This window comes from Podarcis cretensis (genome assembly GCF_951804945.1).
Source record: "Podarcis cretensis genome assembly, chromosome: 14".
Taxonomy (NCBI): Eukaryota; Metazoa; Chordata; class Lepidosauria; order Squamata; family Lacertidae; genus Podarcis; species Podarcis cretensis.
In genome coordinates, this window is record NC_137183.1 from 11,928,049 (window position 1) to 11,943,957 (window position 15,909).

The 15,909-nt window shown below is 46.1% G+C and overlaps 1 protein-coding gene and 1 long non-coding RNA gene across 3 annotated transcripts in view; one reads left to right on the top strand and one right to left on the bottom strand.

Annotated features, from left to right (window-relative positions):
- LOC307202966 (tropomodulin-3) overlaps positions 1-15,078 on the bottom strand; it is a 50,457-nt gene extending 35,379 nt beyond the window's left edge. The window contains exon 1 of one of the 2 annotated variants that reach the window (XM_079953444.1): positions 14,984-15,078. The gene's annotated coding sequence lies outside the window, so the exon portion shown is untranslated. Of the gene's footprint in view, positions 1-11,999; positions 12,022-14,983 lie in introns of those variants that run through there. The other variant, XM_079953445.1, reaches the window with a different exon arrangement.
- LOC307202722 lies at positions 263-999 on the top strand. The gene is made up of 2 exons (XR_013832977.1): positions 263-675; positions 885-999. It is a non-coding gene; the product is annotated as an uncharacterized lncRNA (long non-coding RNA).
- Positions 15,079-15,909: the final 831 nt, after the last annotated feature.

Below are 15,909 nucleotides of genomic sequence, written 5' to 3' on the forward strand. Positions count from 1 at the left end.
AGCGATTTAGGCATGTCCAAATGGCACACACGAGCTGAACCCGAAAGTAGCCCCCATACATCATAAATACATTAGGAAAAAGGGCGGAACAGGGCAGAACAGGGGCTTGGCAGGCACGGAACCCGGCAGGCTTATGCGCACTCTTATGCCAATGAGCGAGGGAGTCTGGAACATAACCACTGTGCAAAAAGAGCATTGCCTGTATTACTGTTACTAATACCGATTATTATTGTTGTTGTTGTTGTTGTTGTTGTTGCTGCTGCTGCTGCTGCTGCTGCTACTGCACTGGCTGCCAGTGAGATACTGGGGCAAATTCAAGGTGTCAGCACTATTATGAAAAGTCCTAAATGGCTTGAGACCCAAGCACCGTAAAGTGTGCCGCCCCACCACCCAAATATCAACCATCTCAAGTCCTACATTTGGCTGGGGAGGACAACCTGAACAAGGAAATTCAGAGTCAATCAAGGACTTTACAGGAGGTGATGCTGAAGACCTGTTTAGACCTCGGCATCATCATCATCATCATTTAATAAGGTTAATTACCGCCATGTACCCTCCCTCCCAAGTTAGATCTGGACTGCAGCACTAGGAGAGGCAACTGGACCTTTCTTTGTACATCACTGTCCGAACTGAAACCTCTCTACATCCCCCAAGCTGTGAACCAGAAAGATGCTGGTTCAGGCTTGATATCTGCACTTTCTGCTTCGTGGTGCAAACAGAAGCTTGAGAGGGGCAGCGTCAAGCAGCAAAACAAGGCCCAGGGCAGGGGGAGAATCAGGACCTTCATAGTCTGGTGTGCATGCGCGCGCCCCCACCACCTTCTGCACATCAATGCACCTGCTATTAATGCTGCTTGAAAGAGCCAGGGGACACCCAAAACACAGCTCTCTTACAGCATATTACATTTTATTTTAAATCTACACCTCTGCCTCCTCCTGCCTTTTGCCCTTTAATTTCAAATCAGAACTGGGGGGAAATAAAGAGAAATAGTTTTCATCAGCAACATTATTGTTATGGTTATTATTCTTATTCTATTGACACTTGTCCCAAGAATTAAGAAGGTGGGGGTGTCCAATCCCTGCCCAATTACGATGTCGTAATATTTTAAATCCACACACTTTAGAGACATGTATTTAAATGTGCCCATTTGTAAGTATTTTCATATGTTGTTTAGGATCTGTTTGTATTACTGATTGTTCTTTGCCATCCCATGATCCTTTGGGAGGAAGAGCAAGTTATTTTTTAAAAATCTAATAAACCCAAAACTCCACAAACTGATGTTACGTTCATCCTGCTTTGCAGTAAATTTCTTTGAACAGGATGATATACAAGGAAAAGCAGTATACGTATATTGATAAAACGCCAGCAAGAAGTGCACATTTCGCTTGAGAGGCTCATGCATTTTGTATTCAGACATCCATACTCTCGAGTGCAGAAGGTCAAGTGAGAAATGACCCATAGGAAGCTTAAAGGTAAAGTTTGAGATCTGTTGTCTGAGTTTAACTCAGGTCGCATCTCAGATTTCTGTTTAAAATCTAGCGCCTATCTGCATTGCTGGGCATGCATTGCCCAGAAAATGCACAAACCCCTTTCCCCTACTGTATCATACCGCTGCATTTAAGAAGAAGAAGAACAAGAAAACCTTTGGCTTAAGTCAGTAACTGAATACACAACTTTCATTGTTAAAACAACAATGGAAACTCCAGAGACACTATACTAGGCAAAACCAGGGAGGAGATAATTTATCTACTCTTCAAACACTAGTTACAAATCCCAGGACCTTGGAGTCAGCTGCACATACAGAAACTTTGTGAAACCATTTATTAATTTTGTTCACGCTCAAGGTCACCTTCACAGTCTGAATCTGGAACACGCACAAAGGAAACCTTGGCTACATTCAAAGCGGATCACACACAAGCACAGGTGCACGAGTCAGCAAAAATGGCAAAACATTTCCCCCGCTGAGTTGCTTGCGTCCCAGTGCTAGCTACTGGTTCTTTCAGCCTCTCCCAACTCCTGTATGTTTTGGACTTCAACTGTCATCAGTTGCAGCCAGCATGGCCAATGCCCAGGGATGATGGAGGTTGTAGCCCAACATTTGGAGGGGGGCATGTTGGCTGTAAGATGGCAGGCAGGTAGCAGCTGGCTGGGGGCAAACAGAGGTTGGTGGGGCAGTGACCCCTTTTGTCCAAATGGACCAGTCTCTACTGCTAACCAAGGGAGGGAAGAGATGAACTACTCCCCAGAGACAGCTCAGTCGCTAGAGCATCTTAATCTCAGGATCATGGGCCACACTGGGCAAAAGATTTCTGCATGGCAGGAGGTTGGACTAGATGACTCTGGAGGCCCCTTCCCATTCTACACGTCTATGATCCTAGAAACCTTTATAGGGAGAGGTGGGGAGATCTATGGCCCTCCCAATGCTGCCGGTCTATTTCAACCATCATGGGCCTTGCTGGCTGCGGCTGATGGAAGCACTCATGGGATAACTGGTTCTCCATGTCTGCCTTATGACAAGGATGGCCAGCTGAGAACTTGGGGTTAGATGTGGCCTCCAAAACACATCTGGGGGAATGTTCCTCAGGTCAGTAGTAGACAATTCAGCCAGGTTCTTATATAGCCCTCAATAACTTTTTCATAAAATGTGTTGCCTATTTGAAATAAACAAACCACTTGTTCTTTTCTGCACCAGGTTCACACATCTTTTTCTACTACAACCCTTTTCTCACTGCAGCTGAAACAAGGAGTGGTTTCTTGCATGCCACAGAGTAGGAGTAGCCACTTCTCTTTCCCTTCCACTGTTTTCCTTTGCAACCCAAAGAGTCAATTCAGCTATCAAGAGCAAACACACATTATCATAGTTTCCCTTATGTGCCAAGATGGATCCCTTTGTTTTGGGGTGACTTTGGGAGAATGCAGAATTCAAGCCATTCGGAAACAGGATCCTAAACTAAAGGAAGGGGATCTTAAGCCACCAGACAAGGAGACTTCATTTGGAAAGCATATTCCTTCCATCTATTACAGGATGTGGGGAATCTCTGGCCTGCCAGGCGCTGCTGAACTACAACTCCCATCCTCCCTGGCCATTGGTCATGCTTGATGGTGCTGTTGCAACATCTGGTAGGCCAAAGGCTCGCCACCACCATAGATAAGTTACCCAATTTGACTTCACTTGACTTTTTTTAAAAAACAACACAACACACCTGCTATAAATAACCTCCAGCTTCAATAAAAGCTGCCTACCTTCTTTTTATTCCTGTTTTTCACCTACAAAAGAACCTGTGCATTTAGCCTAAGGATGGAGATGGATCTGGGCAACAGCTAGCAAATGAGTGGACACAACTAACTAAGACCCATTCAATCAAACCTTTATTGCATTAGCATACAGCCATAGCAGGATAAAACAAAAATGCTATAGACAAGCAACCAAACAAAATTCAAAGTGATATTACTGGGGTTATGACATTTAAATTACCCTAAGACAATAATGTAAAGACCGGGAAGCTAGAACGCGGATGTATATAAAGCATAAAATGGCCCCAAAATAGGCTCGGCACATTAGGTTAAAAAGGTAATGAGAGAATTAAAACAGGTCCAGGTCTAGGACACACTATCCAGTCAGAGTAGACCTGAGTTTCAAGGCCTGCACTATAAAGATTGCCACCCCACATGAAACTTGGGGATTTGCGTCCACAAGAAGCGATTTCAAACAGTCTTCCTTAGATGTAATGATGGACGGGATCAAGCGGAGGAGCTTAGTTCTTATTAGCTCATAAATAGGGCAGTAGAAAAAGAAATGTATGAAGTCCTCTACTTCATTCATTGTGCATGGACATAGACGCTGAGTAATAGGGGTCTTAGAATATATCCCCTGCAGGAAGGCCGTGGGTATAGAATGGAAACGGGCCATGGTCAACGCTCTTCTCAAATTGGGCTCAGTCAGGTCTATCAAGTAGTTGGCAAGTGATCTTAACCACTTTCACTTTAGGGACCCATTCATTTCAGTGGGTCTGCTCCAAGTAGGACTTAGTTTGGGTACAACACCTATATGTTCAAAGATGGTGGATCAAGCACTGTGTGTTTCTCCTCCCCAGACATCCCAGGTACAACCTGAAACTTACACAGCATTTAATAGTGCTGTGGGCAAGACTCCATTGATCTAACCCCACCCATTTTAATTACTCTTGATTAAGAGTCCTGGAGAACTCAAAAGCTTGCAAATAATTCTGTGGCATTTTGATTGGCCAAATGAAGGCATTGCCCTAATGTGAATTTGGGAGGATTTCATCATTTTATCACTTCGCTCTTATTTGATTACACAGTTTCCCTTCCATCCTGCTCACTCAAGTCCAAAGCTGCTTTCTTAGTCGATTTCCTTAGAGCTCGGCTTACAGATTTCTTTAAACGTCATTGTTTACTTTATAGGAAGTGCCTAACTATTTGATCTTGGCAATATGTCAACCACTGGGCCATGTTCTCTTTGACTCCAGGGATCAAATGTCGGAGCTTTCATTTGCTTGCTCCAAAACGTAAGATTTCATATCAACATATCATACATAAAGTAAATATCAAAAACTGCGTCGGTTGCCGGTAAATTCCTTATATTTTGAGAAGGGGGTAGGAAATATCAAGATTGTGACATCTGCTTGCAAGTCAAAGACCAGTTAAGAACGTAAGCCAACGATCAGCATTAACCTAACATCTATGTTACAGACATGTGCTTACTCACATCCTGCTATTTTTCCATTAGCAGCAAAAATAAAACACTGCTACGTCCAACTTCTATACAAAGTGAAAGTCGGCAGCTTTCTAAAAAGGTGTCAGGTATGCAAACAAGAATTTGAGTGCCGCTGGCATACAAACAGGTCTGAATCAGAGACAGCTGTTCAGTGGGAAGCAGAGGTCTGGGCATGGAGAAACAGCTGTGAGCATGGCCAGTCAAAGCAAAGTGATAATTGCTCAGGCAACATCCTAGCCTGAACAGGAAGCTGTCATAGCATTTCCTGTTAAGGAGAGCCAATGGCCAGTGTGGTTGGGCAGAGTCACTCCAGCAGCTGATAACAATAACAATAACAATAACAATAACAATAACAATAACAATAACAATAACAACAATAATAATTTATTTATACCCTGCCAATCTGGCTGGGTTACCTCAGCCACTCTGGGCGGCTTCCAAGCGAACATTAAAAACTTCCCTAAACAGGGCCACCTTCAGTAGTCTTTTTAAAGTAAAATAGTTGCTTATTATTGCCTTGACATCTGCTGGGAGGGCGTTCCACAGGGCAGGCGCCACTACCGAGACGGCCCCCTGCCTGGTTCCCTGTAACCTCACTTCTCGCAGCGAGGGAACCGCCAGAAGGCCCTCTGAGCTGGACCTCAGTGTCCCGGCAGAACGATGGGGGTGGAGATGCTCATTCAGGTATACAGTACCAAGGCCATTTAGGGCTTTAAAGGTAAGCACCAACACTTTGAATTGTGCTTGGAAATGTACTGGGAGCCAATGAAGATCTTTCAGGACCGGTGTTATATGGTCTCGGCGGCCGCTCCCAGTCACCAGTCTAGCTGCCGCATTCTGGATTAGTTGTAGTTTCCGAGTCACCTTCAAAGGTAGCCCCACGTAGAGCGCATTGGAGTAGTCCAAGCGGAAGATAACCAAAGCATGCACCACTCTGGTGAGGCAGTCCGTGGGCAGATGGGGTCTCAGCCTGCGTAGATAGAGCTGGTAAACAGCTGCCCTGGACACAGATTTGACCTGTGCCTCCATGGACAGCTGTGAGTCCAAAATGACTCCCAGGCTGCGTACCTGGTCCTTCAGGGGCACAGTTACCCCATTCAGGACCAGGGAGTCCTTCACCCCCGCCCGCGTGTTATATATATAAAAATGCAAGATTAAAAGTCAATTAAAACAATTTACAAGAACATCCAACCAAGTTAAGGCACTGGTAAGTTCCATCTGATAACAGGAACTTATTTGTCCATCTCACTCTGCATTGTCTACATCACGGGTAGGCAACCTAAGGCCCGGGGGCCGGATCCAGCCCAATCGCCTTCTAAATCCGGCCAACGGACAGTCTGGGAATCAGCGTGTTTTTACATGAGTAGAATGTGTCCTTTTATTTAAAATGCATCTCTGGGTTATTTGTGGGTCATAGGAATTTGTTCACCCCCCCCCCAAATCTAGTCCTGCCCCCCACAAGGTCTGAGAGACAGTGGACCAGTCCCCTGCTGAAAAAGTTTGCTGACCCCTGGTCTAGACTGACAGGCAGCAGTTGCCTCCAGATTTCTGGGACTTTCTGCATGCAAAGCAGATGCACTAACCACTGGGCCGCAGTTGTTCTCCACGAGCGTTGCAACACTATGGTAATGGTGCTATTGCAACACCTCTGTCATTTTTTTGGGGGGGGGGGGCGAACAGCTTAGAAAGCATTTATTAAAAAACCTGAAGCATTTTTATTAGGGATTGTAGGGAAAGATCTGCCAAAAAAGCTGAAAAACATCTTCATGTATGTGACAACGGCCGCGAGAGTTTTAATAGAACAAGGATGGAAGACTGAAGAAACCCCAACTAAATAATCATGGCAAGAAAAATTGATGGACTATGCAGAACTGGCAAATCTGACATATAAGTTCCGGGACAAGGATAACTGTGACTTTAAAGATAAATGGGAACCCTTTACAAAGTATTTGAAGACGCAAGAAAGCGAACTGGACTCCTTGGCTGGTTTTGAATAAACATTCACAAACTTTTTATTGATAATAATCAGCTAAATAGCTTGAGGATTTATACAACTGTGTAACATGCAGAAAATAGCAATTTTTTGAGAAATCAAAGACTGGAACTGAGGGAAGTCGGGGTGGGGTGGGGTGGGGGGGTCTGTGGGGGGAGGGAGGGGAAATGGGGGGGGAATAAGGATGATATGTTTTTGGATAATATGTTTTGTTTAAATTTTGAATAAAAAAGTTATTTAAAAAAAAGGAAAGCAAACACAAGTTCCTTCTCCCATCAGAGGAAGGGCCTCTCCCCAGCTCCCAAACCCCCATTCCAATGTGAGCCAGCATCTTAAAAGGGAAATGGCTTCCTGCAGCTAATGACCACATCACTGCTGGCTGCCAAGCTGCCTATCCATCTGCCAAGTCAACACTATGCTCTGTTTTTGTTCCTTCTCCCAGCGTAGTGCAAATCTGTTTATAATCAGACCAGACCACAATACTCTGGGAGGAGAAGGGAACCTTTTCCAATACAAGTGCTGGGGACTAGAGACAAACAGCCAACATTTTTTTTAAATTTATTTAAAGGAAGATTGGCACAAAGGCCTATTTATTTTCTCTTATCAAGCATTGGTACAGCTGGCCAGACTGTCACAGGAGGACCTGAGCTCGATCACAATCTTACACCTGCATCGTTCTATTCCAAAGAATCACTAAACATCCCAAAGTGAGTAATGGTCCCCATTGTGTTTTTTTATATATATATATCTGGAAACAGGTGGAATAACAGCATCCCTTGTGCTACAATGAGATCTGGTCATCAGTGCTGCCATCATTTTTGCTCCCTCATGCGCCTCTGTCTGTCAGCATCCCCCATCCTATGAGATGCCCATTTGAAGCAGTTTGAATACACTGCAGACGCTAGACTGGTTCAGGATCCATGTCACACTGAGATGCAGCCAACAGCACCCCCCAAGAAAACCCTCATCAGGTGATGCTATGCTTACAAGTTCTCTTGCAGAACTTAGGGCTCCTCTGCACTATAAGCAGTACAGTGGTACCTCAGGTTAAGGACTTAATTTGTTCCGGAGGTCCATTCTTAACCTGAAACTGTTCTTAACCTGAAACACCACTTTAGCTAATGAGGCCTCCCGCTGCTACTGCGCTGCCGCCACACGATTTCTGTTCTCATCCTGAAGCAAAGTTCTTAACCTGAGGTACTATTTCTGGGTTAGCGGAATCTGTAACCTGAAGCATCTGTAACCCGAGGTACCACTGTATTAGTCACGGCTTCCCCACCCCCAAGAAACCAGGGACCTACATTTAGCAGGAAAGGGACGGACTGTTAAAGCAGTCTAGAAATTGTACCTCTGTGATAGTGAAAGAGGTGACCTTTCAGCAGCCTTAGTAAACTACACTTTCCCAGGAAGCAGCTCTGTGATCTTTCCAAATCCTACAGTACTATCTGTACCAGTCTTGATTTTTTTTTTTAAATGTACTTTTAGCATCAGTGACTTCATTGTTAAAACATTATGGGAAGCAATTCATCAATGAAAATGCTAATAATAATGACCAAGTATGCCAGGATTCGAACCTAGGGCCCCTGGCGTGAAAAGCATGTGATCCACCTGTGGATTTTCATCCAAAAGCTGAAGACACCAGAGATTCAAATGGCGGCCTGCGAGTATAGCACATTCAAGGACAGGATCACACTTCAAAACGACCTTGACAGATTAGAGAACTGGGCCAAAACAAACAAGATGAATTTTAATAGGGAGAAATGTAAAGTATTGCACTTGGGCAAAAAAAATGAGAGGCACAAATACAAGATGGGTGACACCTGGCTTGAGAGCAGTACATGTGAAAAGGATCTAGGAGTCTTGGTTGACCACAAACTTGACATGAGCCAACAGTGTGACGCGGCAGCTAAAAAAGCCAATGCAATTCTGGGCTGCATCAATAGGAGTATAGCATCTAGATCAAGGGAAGTAATAGTGCCACTGTATTCTGCTCTGGTCAGACCTCACCTGAGTACTGTGTCCAGTTCTGGGCACCACAGTTCAAGAAGGACACTGACAAACTGGAACGTGTCCAGAGGGCAACCAAAATGGTCAAAGGCCTGGAAACGATGCCTTATGAGGAACGGCTAAGGGAGCTGGGCATGTTTAGCCTGGAGAAGAGGAGGTTAAGGGGTGATATGATAGCCATGTTCAAATATATAAAAGGATGTCACATAGAGGAGGGAGAAAGGTTGTTTTCTGCTGCTCCAGAGAAGCGGACACGGAGCAATGGATCCAAACTACAAGAAAGAAGATTCCACCTAAACATTAGGAAGAACTTCCTGACAGTAAGAGCTGTTTGACAGTGGAATCTGCTGCCAAGGAGTGTGGTGGAGTCTCCTTCTTTGGAGGTCTTTAAGCAGAGGCTTGACAACCATATGTCAGGAGTGCTCTGATGGTGTTTCCTGCTTGGCAGGGGGTTGGACTCGATGGCCCTTGTGGTCTCTTCCAACTCTATGATTCTATGATTCTAAGTTTTTCCTCTGCAACGATGAGGGATAGAAACTTGCTTTAGATAAACATATTTGCCTTACACCAGGCCTGAGTCATTAGTCCATCTAACTCATGTAGAGTGAACTTTGACTGGCAGCAGTGTTCCAGAGTTTCTCGGTCCCCTGCCTGCTAACTTGAGAGCTATCTACCTGCAGCAACGGAAATGCTATTTGTCCTGAATTAAGACCTAAATGTTTTAGCAGAGGCATGCAAAATACATGCACTGGGGACCCCTTGACCTCATGCACTAACAAGGCTACAAAGAGGTTACTGGAGACGAGTGACCTGCAAAGTTACAGAGTCCTAATTGTTTTCTCTTTTGAAGGCGGGCAGGGCTTCCAAATTTACTGAGGATCTTTGCAAAACAAAGCCCCATTGCTGAAGTTTTAAAATAGAAAATGACATCAGAGGCAAATAAACAAGAGCTGGTTTGGAACTAAGAAGCCTTAAAACATTGTCCTTATTTTTGGTCCGCCTCTTATTCCAATCAGCCTCTGGATGAACCTCAACAGGAGAAGGGAGGGTCTTTTGTAGGCAAAGTTTATCAGTTTTCCACCATCCATCACAGGCTTGAAAGGGTTCCAGCTGCTTAAGGGAGACCAATTCCAACCTTCTCACCAAAGAACCCTCACATTGGCAGCAGCGTTAACTCTTCACCAGCCGGGAAAACAGTTCGGACATCCCTGCTCCAGTTGTGCCACAAAAATCTGCCTTATGGATTCAGCAAAAACGTTCTCCTGTTCAGTCTTCCAGCCAGCCTGCAATCCCCTTCCCAGGACACTCCATTGCATCTTCCCACCGACCCACAGTGGTTTTCCATTTCCTCTCTCTAACCACAGTCTGCCAGCATTCTTTCGCGACTCTCTATTCCAGACACGGACACATTTTGTACCCTCCCCTGCCCCTCCCCAGGTCCAAGAAGCTGGTCTACGCTGGCTGGGGCAATCAAAAGTTGTAGTCCGGCAACACTGGAAGGCCCGGAGATGGCCTAATCCTGTTGTGGTGTAATTGTTCTCTGCTCAGTTTTGGTTTGCGCAGGCTAGGAATGGGAAACGCTTTTCAACCTGGGGGCCATGTTCTCTTCTGGGGGACGCTTGCCAGTGGTGGTTGGGGGCTCAGGCAAAAGTAGGTGGAAGAAGAAATTTTATCTTAGTACAGCTGGCTAGTTTCTATGCACAGCCACCCATCAGAAGGCATTATCAGGTACAGAACTGATATTCGGATGGAAATGACACAGGAAATGGATTGGGACGCAAACGCAGATTATAAAGTGACTGAAATACTATGTGTTAATATATCAACACAGGTAAAAAAACACCCAGCTTTTCTTTTGGAGAAGGAGGTAAAAGAATAAAGAGGGAAGGTTTTATAATGGTGAAGGCAGTAACTGGAGAATCTTCTTTACACTTTCGTAAACGAACTGGACAGCACTGGGTGGAAGGTTGAAAAAACAACTTCCAATAAAGAAAGGAACAATCGAATAACCTAGATTGAGCATTTGACGATTTGGAAGAAATATTGCATGCACAACTGACAGATGGCTCTAGCTGGACGTCTTTTCTTTTCCCCTCTATTTTTCTCTCCCTTGGTAGTTGTTTGTTTGTTTGTTCTTGTTGTTGTTGTCTCTCTCGTATTTTGGTAAGAACTGTATACAGATAAAGGAGAAGTAGTTTGAGGACTGCGTGTGAGAGGCGGGTAAGGGGAGATCTCACAGGGTGGGAGGCTGTGACAAGAGAGGGGTGACCCCAGGTTAGAGCTGGGAAGAGCACACCTTCCTCTGTAGGGTACGAAAGTTAAGATATAGGGGTGAAAGGATTTTGTAGTTTCTTTTTCCATTTCTTCTTTCCTTGGTTTATTTTCTTTAATTTTTTGTAGATTGGTTTGTTCTTTTTAACTGTACTGAGGAAACTTCAATAATAAAATAAAGTGAAGTATTATCAGGGTTCAGATAATACTTGTGGCCCATGGGCCTTAGGTTGCCAACTCCTGGTCACGAGGGCCAGGCTGAAAGGGCTCGAGGGCCACATTTGGTCCCTGAACTTGAGGTGACACATCCGTGGTGTGCACTGAGCTATCGGTAGATTGGGGGAGAGTGTAAGCCTGGTTTCTGGTTGATCATTGTTTCCTCTCAACTCAGCAATTCTAGGTATCCCAAGCCAGATTTATTTATTTATTAATTTGTATTTTGGCCTGAACCGATTTTTCCTTCTTCCCTTTCCTCCAGCAGCGACAACTTCTCCTCACATCTGGTTTTGCTATCAGATTTCCCAAGCATGCACCACTCAAAAAAAGTCTCGTGAGGGACACATCCAGCATCACGAGGACTAAGGTTGGGGTGCTTTGCCTGCCACCCCGTTCTCTTCCCACTGTTTGTTTATCTTTAAAAGAAGACAGACAATCGCTCTGGTTGTTTCCACAACCGTCCCACTGCTGAACTTTATATCCCTGAGGCCAAAGCAAACAAACTGGTCTAGGAGATGCCCCAAGCATTATGGAAACATTTCGAGTATGTACACATTTACATAGCAAACAGAGCCTAGAGACAGAAGGGAGCCCTGCCATTCAAAGTACCATTTCTAGAAGCCAAACATATCTTTCAAATGCTCTTATTTCCTGTTTCTACTCAGCTACGCCACTCAGCACCGGAAGAGTGACGGCGCACACCTAACATTTTATTAGGCACACCACATCAGGTGAGCATTCCTGAGTCGAGACACCTTTGGGGGGGGCACATACCTGTGCAGCTTTTTAAAAAGCCCCATGGAAGGTAAAACGGCTCGTTTGAAACCGTAGCACAATAATACAAGCAGAAGAAAAGAATAAGTAGGAGATCTAGAGGTTGTATCGAACCAAGTTATGCTCATGGTACACCCAGTGAAATTCCTGGATGTAAGTTAGTCATCTGCTTAAACAGAAGTTAGTCATGTTCATTAACTTTGGTCCCATCTGTACAATACAGTGGTGCCCCGCAAGACGAACGCCTCACAAGACGGAAAACTCGCTAGACGAAAGAGTTTTCCGTTTTGGAGGCACTTCGCAAAACGAATTTCCTATAGGTTTGCTTCACAAGACGAAAATGTCTTGCGAGTTCCTGCGGGGGTTTTTTCCTCCCCCCCTTTTTTCTAAGCCGCTAAGCCACTTATCCGCTTATCCGCTAAAAGCCGCTAAGCGCGCTAATCCGCTAAGCCGTCAATGGGCTTGCTTCGCAAGACGAAAAAACCGCTAGACGAAGAGACTCGCGGAACGGATTATTTTCGTCTTGCGAGGCACCACTGTACACTTGAAACAGTGTCACAGCACTTCAAATTTAGTTTGTCAAAGGTGCTGAGAGTTAGGAGACTCCTTTTCCCCTCAAGGAGCTACAATCCCCAGAGTTCCCTGGGAAGAGGGACAGACTGTTAAACCCCTCAGAGTTACAGCTCTGTGAGGAGAATCCGGGTCTCCTAGCCGCTCTCATCACCCATAACAAACTACAGTTCCCAAGGCTGGAGGAAGCCATGACTGTTTCAAGTAGCATGATACTGCTTTAAATGTTTAGTGCGGATGGGGTCTGGACTAGCATTGGATATAACCCCAACTTCTGAAAGCAACACCTTACAAATATGGGAATACTTCAATAGACACTGTTGACATTCTTTGAACTCTTCTAGTCCGCTAAACGGATGCCAATGACAACTCCATCAGCAAAGCTTGAGACTCTTAAACTCAGGGTTGCGAGTTCAAGGTGCAGCTTGGGCAAAAGGAGCCTGCATTGCAGGAGATGACCCACAAGGTCCCTTCCAACTCCAGAATTTTGTGATTCTATAATTCTAGGACGTTTGTTTGTTTGTTTGTTTAACTGCTACTGTGATAGACCAGTCTTTTACTTAAGAATTGGCCCGATAGCCATAGGCTTGGATTGTTTATTTGCTGTATTTTTCAGTCGCCTCATGCAAGGAGCCTCTAGCCTTCCTCAGCCTGGTGACCTGCTTGAGAAAGGTCTGATGCCATCGAGGCATACATGATGGGTTTCCACGGCACATTCCCCTTTAAGACCACCTGACCATATTTCAAAGAAACATTCTTTACGCAGATTATCATGGAACATTGGTACTATTTTCATTTCTAGCACCCTACTCTCCCGAAAGCATTTTCAACGGCATGCCAGCACAAAGCCAATCCAAACATTCAGACAGGCATGTAGGACAGCCCTCCTTCACCCAATGGGAAATGAAATAAAAATAAAAATAATGTACTTCTCTGAGAGGGGCAGGGGCAACTCCTTGCCTTTAACCTCACACCTCCAGATGGGCATGTCAATCCACACCTACGGATGTGCCCAGAAAATTTGGTGAGATCCCAATAACCATTATAGGGTGGTGATATAGGAGCATCAGTTGCACAAGGTGTTCCAAAACAAGGCTATGCAGACACCGCACCTTTAAAGCACAATCTGAGCACATGCTTTCCCTTAAAGGATTCTGGGCCCTGTAGTTTACCCCTCGCAGAATTGCAGTTCCCAGCAGCCCTTTGCGAACTACAGTGCCCAGAATTCTTCGAGGGAAAGAATGTGTTTCAAAGATAAAGTGTGAGTCACTTCCTAGCTCCTACATTACCACCTCAGCCGGCACTGGGGAAGCAGGAAGGGCATTAAGGTTAGTAAGTCCAGAGTCTAAATTAAAAGTTGCTCACTCTGGATCTCAGTGAGAAAGGATTCCCTTTCCATTCACCCTGCACACCCAGAACAGATGTAAAGCAAAGAGCGATCTTTTGTTGCATGCAACAGGAATGGAAAACACCGAAAAGCAAAAGAGGACTCGCTTGTACCAAGATGTTGGGCGTAGTACAAAATGTTGCACAGCGAAGGGGAGGCAGGCACCATGGCAAAACAAGGCTCACTCTCACCTGCCATTAAACTCTTGGCCATTTTTAATCAGCTGTGGACCAAAAGCGACACATATGCCCTCTTTATGGGAAAATCATATTGGTGACAAAAACAACACGTTCTGCATGCTGCAGCCCTGAGCAGAAAAGCCCAAGGTGGGATGGGGAGACAAAAGCATCCAACAGAACACCAAACCCCACTTGCAAAACATTTCCCCCCTCAGAGAGAGAGAAAGAGAGAGAGAGAGAGAGAGGAAGGAAGTTTCCCTGAGTTGGGGAGCCGGCATGTAGTCAGAGAGGGAGGAGATCCTTGCAGAGAAGGCGGGGGGGGGGTGGATAAGATTCACGATGCGACAAGGGGTGGAGTTGAGCTTCCTGGGTGTGCGTTTGTCAAGTTTGCAGAGGAAAAGAGCTGTGGGGCAGGGAGGCACGGGGGAAGAACTGAAGCGGGTGTGGAAGTGGAGTGACTCCAGATCCTGCTCCGCGTTGCTGGATCTGCAGAGCAACTGCTCCCCCAAAAGAGAGCTTCAACTGACTCTTTGTCCTTGTGCATGCCATCCTTTTAAAGAATCAATAATAATAATAATAATAAGCCAAGCCTGCTTTCCCACAACGGCAGCTAGCTCCCTCCTCTTTCCGCCTCGCCTAGAGCTCTGCAGTTGGAAGGGGTCCCCCGCGGTCATCTAGTCCAACCCCGGCAAGGCAGGAATCTTTCCCCCCAACTTTTCCCAAAGTGCGGCCAAAGTGACAGAAGTCCCCTCCAGATGCAAGGGCCTCACCCGGACCCGGCTAATTCCACCACGCCCTTCCCGCCCCGACCACCACCACCCCCCCCCCGTCGCCCCCGGACGACTCACCCAGCCAGGCGGCGAACTTCTCCCAACCTTTTCGAAGAAGGAGAGGAAACGTACAAGGCTGCGGCTGCCGAGTCTCCGCCCGGCCACTGCGCCTGCGCGCCCCGCCCAGGACGGTCTCCGAGGAGGCGCTCGCGTGGGATCATGGGAGGCGTAGTCCGCCATTGATTTGGGCTGTAGTCCGGAAGCCTCTCGCTGGAGGGATGGAGCGGGAGGAGAGAAGCCCGGGTGTGACGCCGCCGCCGCCCCATCTTCGGTTGCGCACACAGACCTGGGATTCCCCCAAAGAAGGAATCAGAGAGAGTTGGAAGGGACCACGGGGGTCATCTAGTCCAACCCCCTTCGATGCAGGAATATTTTGCCCAACGTGGGGCTCGAACCCCCGACCCTGACATTAAGGGTCTTGCGCTCCACCGAATGAATTACCCTCAGCATTCCACTTCTTTGTTGTTGTTGTTTAGTCGTTTAGTCGTGTCCGACTCTTCGTGACCCCATGGACCAGAGAACGCCAGGCACTCCTGTCCTCCACTGCCCCCCGCAGCTTGGTCAGACTCATGCTGGTAACCTCGAAAACACTATCCAACCATCTCGTCCTCTGTCGCCCCCTTCTCCTTGTGCCCTCCATCTTTCCCCACATCAGGGTCTTCTCCAGGGAGTCTTCTCTTCTCATGAGGTGGCCAAAGTACTGGAGCCTCAGCTTCACAATCTGTCCTTCCAGTGAGCACTCAGGGCTGATTTCCTTCAGAATGGAGAGGTTTGATCTTCTTGCAGTCCATGGGACTCTCAAGAGTCTCCTCCAGCACCATAATTCAAAAGCATCAATTCTTCGGCGATCAGCCTTCTTTATGGTCCAGCTCTCACTTCCATACATCACTACTGGGAAAACCATAGCTTTAACTATACGGACCTTTGTTGGCAAGGTGATGTCT